The following is a 20,101-nucleotide window of genomic DNA, read 5'->3' on the forward strand; positions in this document are numbered from 1 at the left end:
CGGGTGAGGGGCACACCATCTGTGTGCACCAAAAACTGCATGGCTCCAACCGGCCTAAGAGACATGTAGTCCCTGCATAATGCTACAGGACAAATGGCTTGGTTCACACTGGATCGCAGGGTGGCCCAACTACCCTTCCCCAGCTGGTCTGTTTTGGATCTCTGTATCCTACACAGGACGTGGTCCTCATGGAGAACCACGTCCTCCGACCTAAGACCAGACTGGGCCTTCTTGCTCGCAGCTACCAGCTCCCCAATCCTGAATGCTCCGAAGAAGGCGAATGAAAAGGCCACCTTCAGGAGCGCAGCCTCATAGGGGGTATCGGCCACCCTATCCAGACTTGCTACTAGCTCCCCTAGCATGCGCTCATCTATAGGCCGCCGAGTGTCAGGAGGCACTGGCCGCTGCTTAGCCCAGCCCCTCAAAGCCTTACTCAATACAAAAGAGGCTGTGGGATCCTGCTCCCCTCTCAGCCTGCTGTGGAAAGCTATACCAGCCAAAGCCGCCGTCATAGCCGACTTTGATCTGCCTCTTACATAATGGCCCCATACGAATGCGAGTAACCGGTCCTCGACCGACTTACCGCTAGCGTCAGGCGCAGATTGAAACTCTTCCCAATCCCTCCAGGCCGCCTCGTAAGCCCTGCGAGTTGAGGGCGCCAGTGACAGCAGTGCCAAACCCTTCATGCCGATTCTATGATCTGCCATACAAGATTTGGACACCTAAGCCCCAGGGGTGATGCTTCAGGAGCTAGCTCCCGAAACTTTGTAAACTGAAACCTAGACAGGGCGTCAGCGATAGTGTTCTCTATGCCTGGGACATGTCTAGCCCTAAAATGTATATTGTTCTTCAGACAATGAAGCACAAGGTAACGCAGTAACCTGAGGGCCTCTGGGGAAGCCGCCCTCTGATTGTTAATTGTGTGTACCACCCCCAGGTTGTCACACCAGAACACTATGTTCCGATTTGCCAATTCCGCTGCCCACAGCTGCACTGATACTATGATGGGGAACAGTTCCAGCAGCAAAAGATTGACCGTGAAACCCCTGTCAATCCAAGACTGTGGCCACCGTGAGACGCACCATTCCCCTTGGAAATAAGCCCCAAATCCCGTGGAGCCAGCAGCATCTGTGAAGAGCTGCAGTTCCTTGCTGGATTCGGGCTCCATGGGCCATATAAGCTCTCTATTAAATTGCCCCAGGAATGTGGACCAAACTGCCATGTCGTCTCGCATTTCCCATGACAGCCTGACCGTGTGGTGGGGGTCCCGAACCCCCGCCGTGGCCCTCTCGAGCTTGCGGCAGAATACCCTCCCCATGGGAATGATGCGGCAAGCAAAATTAAAGGACCCCAGCAGGGACTGCAATAGTCTCAGCTGTATCCTCTTCTTCTGCAAGCACTCAACTATTAACCCCTGAAGCTTTGTCACCTTATCCTCGGGCAAGCGGCAGCACCCCGCAGCCGAGTCTATTTCTATGCCCAGGTAAGACAGGACCCTGGTGGGTCCCTCCGTCTTATCCGCAGCTATAGGGACCCCCAGCTCCTCTAGCAGGGAAACCGCCCGGGACAATATATGGGCGCATGTGCCGTCGTCTCCGGGTCCCACAAAGAGAAAGTCATCCAGGTAGTGGGCTACGCCCGCACAGCCTGTACTGCTCTGTATGCACCAGTGCAAGAACGTGCTGAATTTCTCGAAGTAGGAGCAGGAGACAGAACAGCCCATCGGTAAGCACTTGTCTATGTAACAGCCCCCATCTAGCCTAAAGCCCATGAACCTGAAGGACTTAGGGTGTAATGGGAGGAGCCTAAACGCGGATTCAATATCCAGCTTGGCCATAAGTGCTCCCTGGCCGAAACCCCGGACTATGCCCAGTACCTCGTCAAATAGCTGGTACTGCACACTACAGAACTCATCCGGAATGGCGTAGTTTATGGACGCGCCATGGGGGTGTGACAGGTGCTGTATCAACCTGTATTTACCCGGGGTCTTCTTAGGGACCACCCCAAGAGGGGAAAAACACATGTCAGGGAGGGGGTCACCTTGGAAGGGGCCCGCCATCCTGCCCAGGGCCACTTCAGCCTGGACCTTCTGGCGGACCACCTCCGGAAAATCCCTGGCTGACTTGAGGTTCCTAATGCAGGAAACCCTTATTCCGTCAGGGATGGGGAGGGGGAAACCAAAACTAAACCCGTCTAACAAAAACCTTGCGTCAGCCCTGTTAGGGTACGCCATTAACCTACGGGCCAGGGCGTCTACCACAATTGGAAGAGGGGCCTTACTTTCCGCCAGTGCCGGCGTCCCCGTGATCCCCGCCCTTGGCCGCTGACCTGCAGGATTTATAGGGGTGCCCCGCCCCCCCGCAGTTACTGCAGTCGTGACGGAAGCGGCACTTGGCGCCCCTGTCACATTTGCCTTCGTTGTATGCAAAGCACTTCCCTTTGCTGCCGGCTTTGGAACCGGGTTTGGCCGCAGGAAATGGCTTCCTGCCCGATGTGTCTGAGCTATGCTGCCCCTTGCCTATGACCTCGAGCCATATCTCCACGTGCTTGCAGCCCATGGGCATGACCCTTGACCCGGCGTGGGCGAGGCGGAACTTCTCGTCATAGTTCCGCCACGCCTGCCCCTTATAATCCGTGTACGTCTCGTTCACAAGGAACAGGTAGCGTAAGACGTTCACGTGCTCCCCAGGCCTTGTGCTCAGGTAACAAGAGGAGAAGATTAAAAAGCCCTTTAGCCAATTGTGGAAGCCTTTAAAGGCCGCCTCGCTACCACTTCCCGCCTTCTTGGCTGCCTCAAAATCTTTTTTCATGTCGACTGTCAATGTGAAGAAGTCGACAAACTTTCCCCTTTTTATCTTATCCTTTATACCCTTACGCAGGCCCCTGGCCATGGCGGTGTTGGTGCAATGGACCATGTCGCCTGCCTTGGTAGCTACCTCTGGCTCCGCCTCCTTCCTCGCCCGCTTAGTGCCACCCACTTTTTTCGCCACCGCTCGCGCAACCATTTTTGCAAACTTGCGCGGGCGCTTGGGGGACCCAGACTCATCACTACTAGCTGAGGAGTGGGAGGAAGAGGATGCACACTCTGATGTATTATCATTCTCACCATCTCCAGAAGCTTCGCCTTGGACCACGGGATCCACCCGTGCTGTGGCCCCCGTCCCTGCTGAAGTGGATGCTTCTGCCCTTGACGTGGACGCCGGGGTCTCAGTCGTCCTGGGAGCTGGTGCCGGGACCCTGGGTATGGCTGGAGTCGCCACCGGTGTTGCTGGCCTGGATTCCGGAACCCTCCTGGACCTTTCTGCGTCCTCTTCCTGGGACGATCCCCCGAAAATGCCGCTCCTGCCACCGACAGAGGATACCTCGGGAGACAAAGGTGCAGTGTTAGGACCATATCCTGAGCCCGTCACCCTCACTGACCCTCCCGCTGCTGTACCAGAGCTCCCCAGGCCCCCAGTCGCATAAACCTGGTTGACCTGTTGAGCCTGGGCATACATGTTGGGGTGAGTGTAAGCCGCCCCCTGAAAAGCCTGCTGCGGCCCCCCCGGGCCCTGCTGTTGTGGTGCCCCAGCACCCTGCCATGCTCCCCCGAAATACCCCCCCGGGAAAACCTCCACCTGCCCCCGCTGTTTGGGGGAAGTACGGGAAAGGGGGCTGATGGGTCCCTGGGTAGGGCCCGTATTGTGGGTGGGGCATGGGGTACCCTGGGTACCCCCCTGCATTCTGACCAGGAAAAGCCCACTGCTGCTGCTGTTGCACGGGGGGTTGCATGAATGCCTGCTGACCCGCACCGAAACCCGTGTGGCCAAACCCCTGGTGCCCCCCCTGCCCTGCCGGGGCCCCGGCGAAGCCCTGAGGGGCCGCAGGGAATGGCTGCTGGCCCTGATGCCATTGCTGCTGCGGTGCCTGCCAACCCTGGAAGGGGGGGGCACCGCCATCCATCTGGCCGCCGACGAAAGCGTCCCCACGGCCACCGTCCCAGCCCAAGGGGATGAGCGACCCCCTCCCCGGGGCCAAGATGTTAGTCAGGGAGGCCAAAGGGCCCTGACCCGCACCGCGCCGCCCACCTGCCGTCATCCGCAGAGGGCTCCACGTGGGGCCCCCTGTTATGACCTGCAGAGGACTCCCTGGACCCTGCGCTAATGGGGTACTAGTCCTGGGGGGCACCCCCCCATCTCCCCCGCTCAGTGAAACCCCCCCACCGCTCACCCCGCTGCCTGAAGCGCGCGGGGTGCCCATAGGGGTATGAATAACCTGCGCTGGCGTTAAAACGCCAGCAGATGGCGCCAAAGCACTGTCCCCAGCAGCGCTACTCGCTGCTGGGTGCCCACCATGTGCTAATGGCGCAGCGCGCTCCCCGCTCACAGCAGAGCCCTGCTGAGCCGGGGAGACGCTTCCCTGCGCTGGGGAAACATGTCCCCCAGAGGTAGACTGTGCAGGAGACGGCGCGCGCACCCGCGATGACGCGGTCGCGGCCGTCCTGCTGCCTCCCCTGCCTCCTCCGCACGCTGGTACAGTCACCAGCGGGCGGGCTGCGTCTGCTAACCACCGTGGTGGTGGGGCAGATCTCTTGGGGCGGCCGGACATACTTGCAGCTGCGCGATGAAACAGGCCTAAAAACAAGGTAAAAAGGTACTTAGCTTCGCGTGCTGCACTGTGTGAATCCGGATTCCAAGAGGAAGTTCCTCCCCCTAAGCTGGACCCTATATACCCCACTTAAGCTACCTCCCCTCTGGGTGCTGATTGGCCCATAAGCACCACATGCTAACCTGCCTAAGAATTACACACTGCTCTGTGCTGCATGTGTATCTGCGTTTAACCCCTAAATCCCCGGGCTCTTAACTACACTCTGGCCTATGCAGCCCTCGTTTTGCCTTCTTATGCTTCGGGCACGGTGCCTCGCTACGCTCTGCACACTATTTTATTCTCCCGCCACGCCCTAGTGGATGGTAGGGCATGAAATAATGCCTGTTGGCACATGTCATGATGGCATGGACACCGAAACCGACCACCGCATCTCCCCGTATGGCTCGTTGCACTCGCCATGATTCGGGCACACTATTTTATTATCCGACCATGCCCTAGTGGATGGTAGGGCATGAAATACCGCCTGTCAGCTCAAAAAACATGTCAACCTAGTGACCCAGTCGACCTTACTGCATGTCGACCTAATGCTTGTTGACCTACTTGCCGGTGATCCAATGGCCGTTTCCCGTAAAGAGTGATCTTCTGCTACCAGTTATGCTTTCTCCACGGGAACTGCAGGATGCTATGTTTCCTAGGGGACCGGATGCTCCACCTGACCACTGTACATTGCATGGCCCATTTGAGCTTGTATTGTACTGTACTGCACCGTTGGAACCGGAGCACCGTTTGCCAATAATGAGATGCACAAGCATATGATTTGTATTGCATACATATTGTATGGCATGCCTCATGTACCTGAGTGTGCTACAAAAGTGGCACGCTAAAATCCTCGCCTATGCGCGCTGGCGCAACGGAGGAGCATGGCTCCATCTATACTGTAATTAGTTTAAAAAAAAAATGTATACTGTAACTTTCAGAATTTATAACAGAACGTGTTAGGAACTTCTGTTGTGGGAGGATATCACAAGAATATGAGATGTCAGACACACTAGTGACACACGGACATGATATTCAAGGACACTGAAATGTAACCAGGAGTCACCAGACACCTTTACATAGGGATCAATTAAGACCAGTCAGTCAGTCATTTAGGCCCTTATTCTGATCGGTGCGTACTTTTCCGTATTCTTTCGGATGGCGTTTTTTAGCCGTCTGCGCATGCGTGGAGAACGAGACGCGCATGTGCCACGCATGGTCTCCGTACTTGTTCTCATTAATACCGTACAGAAATGTGCACCGCAATCACTCGGACAATATGGGTGTGTTATGGGCGTCATGCGGAATGACACAGGGGCGTAGTTTCAAAGTGGGCTAAACTGGGCGGAAACATGGGCGGACACGGGGGAGTACTCATATTTTGGTAGGCGTGCATTCGGACAGCACGCCGAATGCACGCGAACAAAAAGGGAAGAAATGTGCGGTGTCCAAAAGGCTACTCTTGCTTTGCGGACACCACTCGATCATGCGCTAGGCAATCGGAACGCCTAATCAGGATGGACGCACCTCAACCAATGTCACCTGAACCCAATACAATCACATACTTTACCCATTACTTGTTAATTACACGCTTCTCACTGCTACAATTGGAAGCATTGCAGCTTAAAGGGAACATTACATGCTGCACTTGTCACACACTTTTACACTGCAAATAATGCACACAACTTAATATTAATAATACTAATACACATGGCACTTCTGCATGTATCAATTAATACAGACATTTGTGGGTCCAAAATATCATTTATTAAAGAAACTTTGCCAAAAATGACAAAAACATCACAAAACAAATGGGACCATAACAGGACAAAAAAGAAATAATATAGAATAAATAGCCACAGCAGAATCATTAGGAACACATCAGGTGGCTTCACAACAAAAGTACAGCACCAACACTTCAAGTACAGCACACAGTAATGGTAGCCGAAACAGGGCAACAGGGGAACCAAACATGACATTTGAACCGCGGGCAAAAGTGGTGACCCTGGGCACGGATTTGGACACAGGATGCTGACACACACAGCTCAATGGAAGATTTGGGAAGACATAACGGTGGAGATTAATGGGGACACAAGTTCATTTGCGAGCACGTTTGCCCCTGGCAGGCTCCTTGCCACGTGCAGCAGCTCTTCGGCCTCGTCCACGGCCAGAGTCAGATGGTGGCTCATGTGGAGCACATGCTGGTGAGGGGGTGGATGATCTTCCCCCTCTGGCAGCAGGGAGTTATGATGTTGGTAATGCACCCGAAGCGGGTGACATTAGGGCCCTATTGCTGGTAACTAGCTCCACCATAAGTTCATTATGGCGGAGGAGGAGGTCATTTTGCTGCAGGGCTTGATCAGCCAGCACCTGCAGGCTAGCAGCAATAGCTTGGTGGCTGGCACTCATAGCTTGCTGGCTGGCACTCATAGCCTGCAGGCTCGCAGCAATACTCTGCTGGCTGGTGGTCAAACCCTGCAGCACCTCCTCGGCCCTACGCACCCGCTCGAATGCTGACTCTCCCTGCTGCACAATACTATCCAGCACACGGCCCCACATGGACAATTCAGCCACGGACAATCCCGGCTGCTGCTGCACGGGCCTGCTACTGGGGCCAGGTGGCACAGACTCCACAACCTCCTCAAGAGAATCTTGACCAAGCGGTGGGGATGCTGTTGAACGAGAAATTACCAATTACCACACATTCCATACCAAATTTTAAACATCTACTTATGGGCTGGCAAATAATTACCTTCAAGCGTAGAAGCCATCACTTCCGCTGGGGACTCGCTGTCTATAGTGCTCACCCCCCGGATCTCCTCCACTGCAATACAGCACTGGGCCATCTCAGGGGGGTGAGCTCCAGCTTGGATGGCATGGGGCCAGCCCCAGAGGTGTGGCTGTGTTCCCACCGCTGGGTCAATTTCTTCTTGAGGTTGCCTTTGAAGTCGTGCCACCTGCAATCAAAGTGTACATATTAATACATGTAACTCCTCATGTTTGCTGTAGCACCCATTGCAATCTGAAACATAATACAACATGTGCCTACTGACAACAAACTTACATTATATTCATTTTTCAAACCAACCCTTAGAAGATACAAAAACAGTCACCCTCCAATAACTATCAATTCAATGTCATGGCCAACATGTCTGTGCCTCCAAGCAACGTGAACACCCATTGACCAACTCCATCTAATATTGAATGTTAACATTACTGGACTTGTACTACTCAAATGTAACACACATGTACTTACCTCTTCTTAACATGCTCCGTCTGACGAACTTGTGGAGCCACTGCATTAATCTCCGCCGTTATCTCCTCCCAGATCTTCCATCTCCTTGTGTGTGTCAACTTCACCGCTGGGCACTCAATTAAATCACGTGCCCGGGTCACCAGGATGTCAAGCTCCCGCGGTTCATATGCCATGTTTCTTGTGGTTGGTTCCTCTGTTGCCCCACTGCGGCCACGGGCACGGCCCGTGGCACGGCCACGGCCACCGGTTGCTGTACCTGAAGTGCTGGGCTGGCTACTCTGTTGGGAAGCCACCTGCTGTGTTCCCAATGATTCTGCTGATGCTGAGGATGGGCCAGCTGCTGATTGGCCTGATGTTGATGGGCCATCTGGGTGCTCTGGGTTGAGGGGGACATAGGTGGTGTTGGCCTCCATGCGGGACAACAGATTCTGCACCACCTGGTCTTCCTCTGAGTTTGAGCCTGCCATGTTTGCAACAAGTGTTTGCCTTTCTAGGACAACTTTAAATACTATTTCTGTAATTGGCGTTAATCAGCTGCAACCTGCGTTCCGTACGGCCGCGTCCCGTACGCCAGCGTCAACCGTGCGGCGCATACGGCCCGCCCCTTGGTGTTGAAAAATATTTCCAAAAAACCTGGCAAACTCAGTAAGTCTGATTTATTAGCTAAATGCAGATTCCAACACCAATGACCAAATACAACTGAGGTCAGACATGAAATGTATATTTGAATGTACTTCTGTACTGTGCACTTGTTTGCTATGTAGTACAACTGACACTACCCATTCCATATGTCAATCCAGTCCACTACTTAGCCACAAGTAATCAGTGCTAGCATCCAAATCACATGTGAAAGCACTCCAAATTCAGGTTAGATGCTAGCTACTTTTCATTCCACCTCTGTAGTAGGGGTCAGTAGAAGGTAAGTGTACACATGGCAGTATGGCCTAATTTTGGGAAAAGGTCTGCCACTATTTGCTATGTTTCTGCTGCATAGCTTTCATTATAAATTAGCAGTTTACTACCTTGTTGAGTTAGGTGTAACTATTTCACCTGTTGCTTATACCCATGTTTGGTGAATGTTATAGATTACATATAATGTGTTTCCATCTTATTTTACACTGTTCAGGATGGGTGTGCGATGCAATGGGTTAGCCGTCTGTTCGGGCGCATACACGCTGTTAGTGTAAAAATGAACAATAAAGTTAATACCAAATATCACTCTGATCAACCAATGACAGCACATGATTGTTTGATTTGTGCCATTGCTAAGATGGCGGCTTATGGCAGAGCAGCACCGTTTTCGCCTGCAGAGCTGAGGACACTGGTCTCCGTTATGGAGACCAGGCTGGGGCGGGCGGGCCCCTTTATAACAAACAGGCAGAAACGCTCTGCCTATGCGGTGGCCCGCCGGCGGATATACGCCCGCACCCAGGTGCGGCGGACCATCGCACAGCTGGAGCGGCGGTGGTCCGACCTCCGGCGCAGGGAGCCAGAGAGGCTTCAATCCATAAGGGCCAGCATTGCTAGATGTGAGTATTTCAACAGTAAATGTGGATTTGGACATGATTGCTTACCTAACATTATTTAATCCACTAAGGTCACCAGCCTGATCATGAGTTAAACATGGCATACAATATATGAGTGCTACTTCCTGTTTGACACCCTGTAATGGTCATAAAATATGTTATTGGGGAGGATTAATGCTTGTGATGCTTACAATGGCCCAAATGTCACAGCATACCTGCCATGTTACAGGCTGTGTTTTGTAAAGGCCACTGAGGAGCTGTTTGCCTGTACAATTATCTGTACTTATAACCTTTGCATTTATAGGTTGATAAGGCTTAATACAAAATACCACTAATTGCCACTTTTTTTACTTTTCCCAAACACAGCCCGTGATCGAGCAAGACAGGCACGGGAGCAGGCAGAGGCGTCCCAGGCCCAGGAGGAGGGCACTGCCGAGATGGCCGAGGAGGTGGTGGCAGAGGAGGAGGAGATTGTGGAGGAGGAGGTGGTAACAGAGGAGGAGGAGATTGTGGAGGAGGAGGTGGTGGCAGAGGAGGTGGAGATTGTGGAGGAAGAGATGGTGGCGCAGGAGAAGGAGCTGGTGGTGGAAGAGGTGGCACCAGCTGAAGAGGAGGATGAGGAGGCCTGTGAGGTGGCGCAGGCGGAGGAAAGTGGTATGTATACATAAAGTTTAATTATTCCTTAAGTCATCTTCTATTTGCTTTGTAGCACTGGTGATTAAATTGTTTTTTGCAATACTATAAAGTGATAAAACAAACTGGATAGCAACAGACACACTTTGGGGTTAGATAGGGTGGCCAAACCATCCCTTTCATCCTGGACACATATTAATGACACAGGTTGTGCGGATGGCTGTCAGGTCGATTTTAAGTGCCACTGAACCTGTGTAGTTAATCTGTATCCTGGAAGAAAGTGATGACTTGCTCATGTAAGGGTTACATGTCCCTGCTGCTTGCATACAATCTGTAGCCTCATATAGGTGAGTAGAGTTTACTGGTGATTGATCTGTGTAAACTAGATTCAGTATGGCATAAATGGAGTATGGCCAGGCGTGGCTTAGACTGGAGTAACAAGTGGTCAGTGCCCCTGGGCCCTCCTCTAGCTAACCACCCCCTGCGGTCTGCATGTATGTTTTGCACCATAATTGTGTGTGGATTTGGTCTTAGTAATGCTTTTGAGCATGGGAGTGGGTTAGTGCTGCAGCTTCCCCTAACTGGCATTCTGACAATGATTTCTGGAGCAGACCATCAGCAGGCAAGCCATGCTTGATTGCACAAATGTACTGAGCATTCCTGAGAGTTGTGTAACTCCCCTGCCAGGCTCCATCATATATCAGACACTGAACTTTGTTTGCAGAATTGTGATTGGTGCAGCGCGTGGCATGCTTCTCAGAGCTTAGTCATGGGTGGGTTTGGATTGAGAAGGAGCAGTATGACTGTGAGGTGTTCTACAGAGTAAAGGGTAGAGGGCCAAAATCAGGCTTTCCATGTAGTATGTATCCATGTATGTATAGGTGTATGTCTCATATATATAGTTAGATATGTGTGTATATATATATATATATATATATATATATATATATATATATATATATATATATATATATATATATATATATATATATATATATATATATATACACACACACCTGTCAGAATGCATGTTTAAAATGTAGGTTTGACTATGTTAAATGTATGCATGAATATCATTAGTCATTTTTAAATTTGAATTTCCTCCACAGATGAGCCTGCCCAAGCAGAGGAGGGTCGCCGTGGGGCCCTCCTTCGTCTACGAGGCCTGATGCGGCAAATGACGAGCCTCATTGATAGCATTATTGATGCTGAAAATTAGTTTTCTTTTTTGTTAATATTGTTTCTGAATAAATATTTATTTAAAGTTCAAAGTTGTCAGTGTTTTTTCCTAACATGCTAAAGTATATGTGTAAGTTGTTTAAAATGTTTTAAATAAGCAAAATGTACATAGTGTATATAGATGTATGATAGGGTCACATGCTGTAAGGGTTAATGTGTGTCATGAATGAAGTAGGAATGTGGGTTTGTATAGATGAGCATTTAATTGATTGAAATTGATAACAATCCCTTTTTCAGGAGGTTGCCTAATAGCCTAAGTGGGTCATGTGATCGCTGTGTGTACTCAGTACAAAAGTGTTGGATTGTGCGTAAATACTCCGCATCGGGGAGTACGGACAGCTTACCGTACGTTCTGACGCGGTAAGACCGTGCTTGTGCAGGAAGACCGTGCAAGAATCTGTACGTTTCCACCGCACACGCACGGTTTGTATGTCGCCCGTACACACGCCCTGTTCTTAAAGAGTGAGCTCGTCCGAATGCGGCGGACACGTGGGCGTTTCTACGGACGATGCCCGCACGCCGCCGCACAGCGTGGCGTGCGGACCGCACCGTAAGAATTCGGGAATATCCGCACCGATCAGAATAAGGGCCTTAGAGACATGCACTAAAAGCAAGGCAACACTTAGAACCCATATCAGCATAGCACTGGCAGAAAGGAATCTGATCCCAAACCAGGAATCAGAGTCCTATGTAAGAATACAGGTAATACCGCATTAGACACGAGTGTATAGACTGTAACTCGGTCATGCACTCCAGCCAACACAAATCTTGGAAACCAATAGTCGTTAACTAGAAAATGCAGTAACCCAAGTGAACCACAGAGTATACTTACATGTGCAGTGAGTATCCGGTACAATTCAGAGCAGATATCATGAGAATGGTAAGCTAAGCAAAGAGTATAGAAGTTGATGAGATGAACCATAAGTACAATGGTCAGGCTATTAATTGAGCGCTGAAAGCAAGTTTGTGTGTGGTGTGGAAGCCGTGGTGCTGATAGATGGTGTAACATTGGCAGAATGAAGCAGGTAACAACAGTTGCTTACAAAGAAGTATTCACTGGAGCAATTGCATGATACACTTCCAGTCTTGGGGAAAAAAACTCAGTTGTTCAGGCAATGAGCTGTTCCCTGAGTCTGGATAATATAGGGAGTGGTGTCAGCTCATTGGTCAGGCCAGGTAATAAGGTGAAAGATAATCACTTGAAAGGAAATTTTGGATACAGCAATGAATAAATGTTTAACCCTCTATGGGAGGCTATGACCATGAGTCTTGTCATTCTATTTGTGTCTTCCATTACAGGATCACTTGTCAAACTAGCAGAGTCTACAGCAAAATGATAAGATATTTGGCAGTAGTGGCCACATAACTGGCATACTGATATACAGTATGACTAGACTACCCATAAGGCAAAGGTACAGAGCTGTCTTCTATGATGAGTGTAAAACATCCTTATCTGTAACTTCCTTTTGCTTCAAAAGATTGGTCACCTTTGTAGACTGATGGTGGGTACACATGGGTACTATCATACATGCTATCCTCTAATTTAAGTCCATGCTTTTGGTTCCTGGATAGCTGGTTCAATCCCATTATCTACATGGCAGTTCCTGAAGAGCTGGATCAGTATCTGCTCAATGGTTACTGACTAGCTGGCCCAATCCAGTCCAGTGGCAGCTCCTGTATAGCTGGGTCAGTACCAGTATTTGTTTAAACTCATAGTTTCTGTATTGCCCCTTCATCCAACCGATTTGCACCCATGTTTGCCCAAAGTGTTTGCACCCCATGGCTTATCCTTGAGGGTACCAGGGCCGCCGAGAGGTATGCCGGGCCCCGATAAAATTAGAGGCAAATTTCTTCTTAGCTGGACAAAACCATGTGCACTGCAGGTGGGACAGATGTAACATGTGCAGAGAGAATTAGATTTGGGTGGGGTTTTCTTCAAAGTGAGATCTATATTGCAGTGTAAAAATAAAGCAGTCAGTATTTTCCCTGCACAGAAACAAAATAACTCACCCAAAGCTAAATCTCCCTGCACATGTTACACCTGCCTCCCTGCAGTGCACATGGTTTTGTCCAGCGAAGAAGCAATTTGCCTCAAAGAGTGAACTAGAATAAGGCCCTATGTGCACTGCAGGTGGGGCAGATGTAACATGTTCAGAGAGATTTACATTTGGGTGAGTTGTGTTCAAACTGATAACTAAATTGCAGTGTAAAAAGAATGATGTCAATCGTCTATGGGCTACATGCAAAAGCAGCCAGTATTTACCCTGCAGAGAAACACTATAAAATTATTTGCTCCCCTTGCAAAACAACATGGTTTGTTCCAAACACAAAATAACTGGCTTTTCTTGCTTTACTGAAATTTGCTCTATATACCTGGAAGGTGCAAAAAGCATTCTATTAGAAGTATAGATTGAGGGACAATCTACAGTACATCACCTTTTCTGCATATTTAAAAATGAATTGTCATGCAAATGAAGACTTTGGGCCATATTCAATGAGAAAAATTTGGCGTGTTTTATGGTGAGTTTGTGCTATTTTCGTGTTGGAAGGAGCATTTTGCTCTCCAAAAGTGAACCACCCTATTCAATGTGATATTTTCGCCGTCTTTCTAAGTGATTTTCGCCATGTCTCTCCGTGTAGCAATTCTCCATCTTTTCATGGAGAACTGGAATTAGAACTTTTAAACTAAAAGGTTTTATTTATTTTTTTTGGTGTAAAAAAATCAGGAATTTTTTTCTGTGAAGGGGCATGTTATTTTTATTCATGTGCTTATTGCACATGAATATATATTTAATTAAAAATATATATAATTTTTTAATATATTTTTTTTACACAGAGCAGCCAGCAGGGGGCCGGAGCTCTCGAGCCGCTCATTAGATATTCATATATTCACTGCACCCAATCATTAAATATGCATGTTTGGGTGCAGTGAATACTGGGTCCCCCGCTGGCTATAGGGGGGGGCAGCTTGTGCTGCCTGGGTCCCGGGGAGCACTCCTCCCCGTCACATATGTTCTGGGGCAGCCAGGGAGACTTTAATCTCCCTGGCTGCCACCGTCCCCCGGTTACCTGCCAGCTCCCTGCCGTGAGTGGCGGCGAGTCTTAACCACATTGAATAGTGGGAGCAGGAGTTGCAGCGAGCCCTCCGGAACAGGGCGAGTGCATGGCGAGAGAAAAAATCTCTCGCCATGCACAGAGAATATTTCTCATTGAATACTGCCCTTTGCCTCTCTCACTGACCTATACAATAAATGCCTACCTTAAATAACCTATAAAATGTTGTGTACCATAAACAGGTTGAGTGCATTTTTGCAGAATACATACTTATAGTATACTGTAATAGGGTTTTTAGAATGCCCTGTGTTCTCTAGCTTTCTTCCTGATGGACTTTATTCATTAGTGTGTGTGTGTATGTATATATATATATATATATATATATATATATATATAGTTTGCGTGGCGTGCGGCACTCGTAGCGAAATAACTCAGGCAAAGTCAGGTATCGTAATAACGTTTCATTCCAGTTGGAATTTCTTCAGATTACAAAATACAAATGAAAAAGTCCTACCTTATATCCCCACCCCGTGCACATTGCGCCGCCTCGGCGTCCATCCACGCTGTACGGCGTCCCGATGACGTCATCGTGTAAGCGCCCTGCAATCCTGCCGGCGCACATCGGTGACAGAGTCACGTCAGGACCCGTCCAGCGTCTGGTCGTCAAGGAGACCATATCTGTGAATTAAAACAAAGCAAAAAGGACACTGAGCAAAGGAGCATACAGTGCTAAATAACTCATAATCACAGTAATACGTATTAGCTCACAGTTAGTCAGCTACTAGTCACAAACTAGCTATTCATTATGTAGAAAAAATCTAAAGTTCAAACAAGTCGACACATAAGATCGACATCGACATTATCATACATAAATAGAAAAATATCATAAATTTTAGATGCACTAGATTTGAGAGACAACATATTCGATATGTACATCAAAATCACAATCTGATACCAATCCTTTCGACCTATCTGGCCAGTAGACATGATAGCGGCATCATGTCATTCAGGCCGCGAGGATTGATGGTATCTAATTTATGGATCCAGAATGCTTCTCTGCGAAGCAGCAGGGCATTCCTATCTCCCCCTCTTTTAAGGGGGGGCACATGATCTATCATGCGATATTTTAAACAGGTCAGGTTATGACCGGCCTGCAAGAAATGTCTTGCTACCGGCTGGTCGCTGATTTTAGAGGCAAGGGCAGCTCTAATCGAGGAGCGATGGGCTCCCATACGCTCCTTAAATTTACGGCTGGTTTTGCCGACATACGCTAGCCCGCACGGGCACCCAATAAGGTAGACCACGTGCGTGCTCTCGCATGTCAGATGATGTCTGATGTTAAATTTAGTCCCCAAACGTGGGTGAAAAAATGTGTCACCTGTTACCAGAAATTTACAGGTGGTACAGGGGCATTTAAAACAGCCGGGTTTTTTAAAATGCAAAAAATGTTTGGGCACCTCAAGGCCTCTACCTGAAATATCGGATTTGACTAGGATACTGCGTAAGTTCCTGGAATTGGAGTAGCAGGGCATAAGCCTACTATTCCCCAAACCCAGGGTCTCATCAGTTTGAACTATGTTCCACAGTTTTTTAGAAATACTTGTAATCCCTCCCGAAGAGGAGTTGTATTGCATTACCCAGGGTATCACTTCTCCTGCAGTTTTTTTGGGTTTAGGCTCCAGTAATTGGAGTCTATCCAACTGAAGTACACGGTTTTTAGTGGCCAGTAGGGAATCTATTTTATACCCTCTACACACAAATTTACGTATTAATTCATCTATTTGCATGGCAGCAGATTGTCTATCGCTGTTAATTCGGTGTATTCTCAGCATCTGCGAATACGGCAAACCTTGCTTCAGTTTAGTGGGGTGACAGCTACGCCAATGCAAAAAGGTGTTACGGTCTGTATTCTTAAAGAACACAGAGGTAACCAGTTTAGAATCCACAATTGAAATTGCGACATCCAAAAATTCAATACACGACTGGCTCATTTTAAAGGTAAATTTTACCGGACTATCAGAGGTGTTATTCCTGTCGAAAAGGGCAATGAGGTCATCAGTGGCTCCCCTCCAAAAAAATAGGAGGTCATCTATATAACGAGTAAAAAATATTATCCTAGATGAAATATTAGGATCTGAAAAAAATAAATCGTCTTCAATATCAAACATATAGATGTTCGCATAGGTAGGAGCCACTGAGGACCCCATTGCACACCCCTTAGACTGCAGGAAGTATTGACCATCAAATAAAAAGAAATTTTTAGTTAAAATGACTTCCAACAATTCCATCCAGAAATCTACCATAGCTAAATCTCTGTCTGGTTGTTTGAGCAGCAGGCGTTTAACTGCCTGCAGACCTGCTTCATGTGGTATTACGGTGTAAAGGCTTGTCACATCTGCTGTGACAAGCCATACATCAGATGAGATCATGCCCACTTTATTCAATTTCTTGAGTAAGGTTGATGTGTCAAGTAAAAAATGGAAAAGCAAAATCATCTTTTGATCCTTTATCGAACTGTCCGAGTATCAAGACCTTTATGAGACTTATGGATCGAGACACTATACCTCTCATCAAAAACCCAAAAAAACTGCAGGAGAAGTGATACCCTGGGTAATGCAATACAACTCCTCTTCGGGAGGGATTACAAGTATTTCTAAAAAACTGTGGAACATAGTTCAAACTGATGAGACCCTGGGTTTGGGGAATAGTAGGCTTATGCCCTGCTACTCCAATTCCAGGAACTTACGCAGTATCCTAGTCAAATCCGATATTTCAGGTAGAGGCCTTGAGGTGCCCAAACATTTTTTGCATTTTAAAAAACCCGGCTGTTTTAAATGCCCCTGTACCACCTGTAAATTTCTGGTAACAGGTGACACATTTTTTCACCCACGTTTGGGGACTAAATTTAACATCAGACATCATCTGACATGCGAGAGCACGCACGTGGTCTACCTTATTGGGTGCCCGTGCGGGCTAGCGTATGTCGGCAAAACCAGCCGTAAATTTAAGGAGCGTATGGGAGCTGCCCTTGCCTCTAAAATCAGCGACCAGCCGGTAGCAAGACATTTCTTGCAGGCCGGTCATAACCTGACCTGTTTAAAATATCGCATGATAGATCATGTGCCCCCCCTTAAAAGAGGGGGAGATAGGAATGCCCTGCTGCTTCGCAGAGAAGCATTCTGGATCCATAAATTAGATACCATCAATCCTCGCGGCCTGAATGACATGATGCCGCTATCATGTCTACTGGCCAGATAGGTCGAAAGGATTGGTATCAGATTGTGATTTTGATGTACATATCGAATATGTTGTCTCTCAAATCTAGTGCATCTAAAATTTATGATATTTTTCTATTTATGTATGATAATGTCGATGTCGATCTTATGTGTCGACTTGTTTGAACTTTAGATTTTTTCTACATAATGAATAGCTAGTTTGTGACTAGTAGCTGACTAACTGTGAGCTAATACGTATTACTGTGATTATGAGTTATTTAGCACTGTATGCTCCTTTGCTCAGTGTCCTTTTTGCTTTGTTTTAATTCACAGATATGGTCTCCTTGACGACCAGACACTGGACGGGTCCTGACGTGACTCTGTCACCGATGTGCGCCGGCAGGATTGCAGGGCGCTTACACGATGACGTCATCGGGACGCCGTACAGCGTGGATGGACGCCGAGGCGGCGCAATGTGCACGGGGTGGGGATATAAGGTAAGACTTTTTCATTTGTATTTTGTAATCTGAAGAAATTCCAACTGGAATGAAACGTTATTACGATACCTGACTTTGCCTGAGTTATTTCGCTACGAGTGCCGCACGCCACGCAAACTACACATCCTCCTCTCCAGTGAGGGCACCGGGCGCAGCATTATTTTTAGGAGTGAGTGCCGGACCTGCTGTATTCTACATTTTTTGGAACACTCTCGTCTGAGATTGAACCACGGTCAAGGCAACATCCAGTTAACAGATTGTTCCTTCTCTGGACACAAACGTCAGATTCAACTGTGGAGCCGTGAGTATAGCACTACTGCGGCTACCTAAAGGACACTCTGGATAGAAGGGGTTAAGAGTGTTGTCCATATAACACCTTCCCCTTTTTCTGCACTATTACAGTGAGATTGCGTGCTCAATATTGATTTTATTTACCTACTTGGACAACTTTGGGAAATTGTCTGTGGTTTACTCTGTCGGGAGCCCACTTTGTGGATGGTTTCTGTGTGTTACTACGCAAATTGCTAATTGACAACAGTGAGTTCAGTATTATCTGTGATTATGGCAACTGTCCCGGATAAGGACTCATTCAACCCGTTGAATGTACCCTTACAGAACTTTCTGACTTATTCTGAATCCGAAGCAGACACAATTCTGCACCCTCAACCAATCTTTGGTCTGCCTGAAACCCAATCTGCTGATATTGTGTATAGGGATTTGCTCAGACTTAAGCAGAAAGAAATAGACTATACATATCATGCTATGTCTTTGAGCGATTACTTCCGCCGGAAAAAAATTCCGAGGGGCTTTAGAGTCAAGAATAGCCCCACTATCGGCAGATTTGACTCTGAATTTTGTGCTAAGTGGATATCCATATCCAATAAATGTGCCATGGACCATATACTATTGGTCATAGACCAGTCCAATAAAGAAATGGCTGCTTACAAGCAAAAAATCGAGGACTTTGAAAAAATTAACCTCCCGACCTTATCTGCCGATGAGGAAATTGACTGGCTTGCTAAGCTAAATAATCAATTAGCCATTTACAAAAGAGAGCTCGTCAACTTCAAAAAAGAGAAGTTTGCTAAAGTTGAACGTGATTACGAGACACATCAAGTGTATGGATGGCTGTTTGGCACACAACAACAAAACCCAAGAAAAAAACCTTTTTTCAGACGATCAAAGAATTCCAGAAACAATCTGGATACAGACACATCAGCTGAAGCCAATAGCACAGCGAGTGACACGGAGCCAACCACATCGAGAGGACGCGGACGTGGGATCCCTTTAGGGGTGACTACACGCCGCCAAAACGTCCCCGCCGTAGATTTACTAGAAGGAGCAAACAAAACCAGCGCCAAGGGACGTGGAGGAAGGAAAACCACCAAGAAAGGGAACTGATTTTTAATTTATCGACACATGACCTGACGGAATCTGAGAGATCAGTTCTGTCGAAGGGTTTATCGTTTATCCCTACTAACCATATAAATGAGCTGAATTGGTTAGGGGAGAAACATCAGTTGCATCGTAAGCTCAAATTAAAAGAATACTTTGCCTCCCAACCTCCCCCCACGTCTACTATCACCACTGATGAGCTTCCCAAGAAGTTACAACAATTCAAAGCAAAATCATCTTTTGATCCTTTATCGAACTGTCCGAGTATCAAGACCTTTATGAGACTTATGGATCGAGACACTATACCTCTCATCAAAAACACGGACAGATCAATGAATAATCTTTCCCCTCAGGAGCAAGAAGCTCTAAAAAATCTAGCCGCCAATGAACGGATAATAATCCGTCCGGCAGATAAAGGGGGCGCGATAGTCCTGCAAGATATAGATAAATATCGCGCTGAAATCTACCGGCAATTGGCCGATCCAGGGGTGTACTGTAAACTACTTAGAGACCCCACTGATACTTTTTCTGCCGTTCTAAAGGGTATTGTGAAGAATGCTTTTGATTTAGAGCTTATTAAACAGGATTTGCATGATAAATTACTGCCTAAGTACCCCATAATTCCCCTGTTGTACACCCTCCCCAAAATCCATAAAGGATTAG

The 20,101-nt window shown here is 47.9% G+C and overlaps 1 long non-coding RNA gene across 2 annotated transcripts in view; it reads left to right on the top strand.

Moving 5' to 3' along the window:
- Positions 1-20,101, top strand: part of LOC146059909 (uncharacterized) — a 130,085-nt gene that overhangs the window by 105,365 nt on the left and 4,619 nt on the right. Inside the window, exon 4 of one of the 2 annotated variants that reach the window (XR_014470334.1) lies at positions 9,772-9,895. The exons of the other annotated variant lie outside the window; for it this stretch is intronic. This is a non-coding gene — a long non-coding RNA (uncharacterized LOC146059909). Of the gene's footprint in view, positions 1-9,771; positions 9,896-20,101 lie in introns of those variants that run through there. 2 annotated transcript variants of the gene reach the window in all.

Source organism: Crinia signifera, chromosome 2 (genome assembly GCF_055691185.1).
Source record: "Crinia signifera chromosome 2, ASM5569118v1, whole genome shotgun sequence".
In the NCBI taxonomy this organism is placed as follows: domain Eukaryota; kingdom Metazoa; phylum Chordata; class Amphibia; order Anura; family Myobatrachidae; genus Crinia; species Crinia signifera.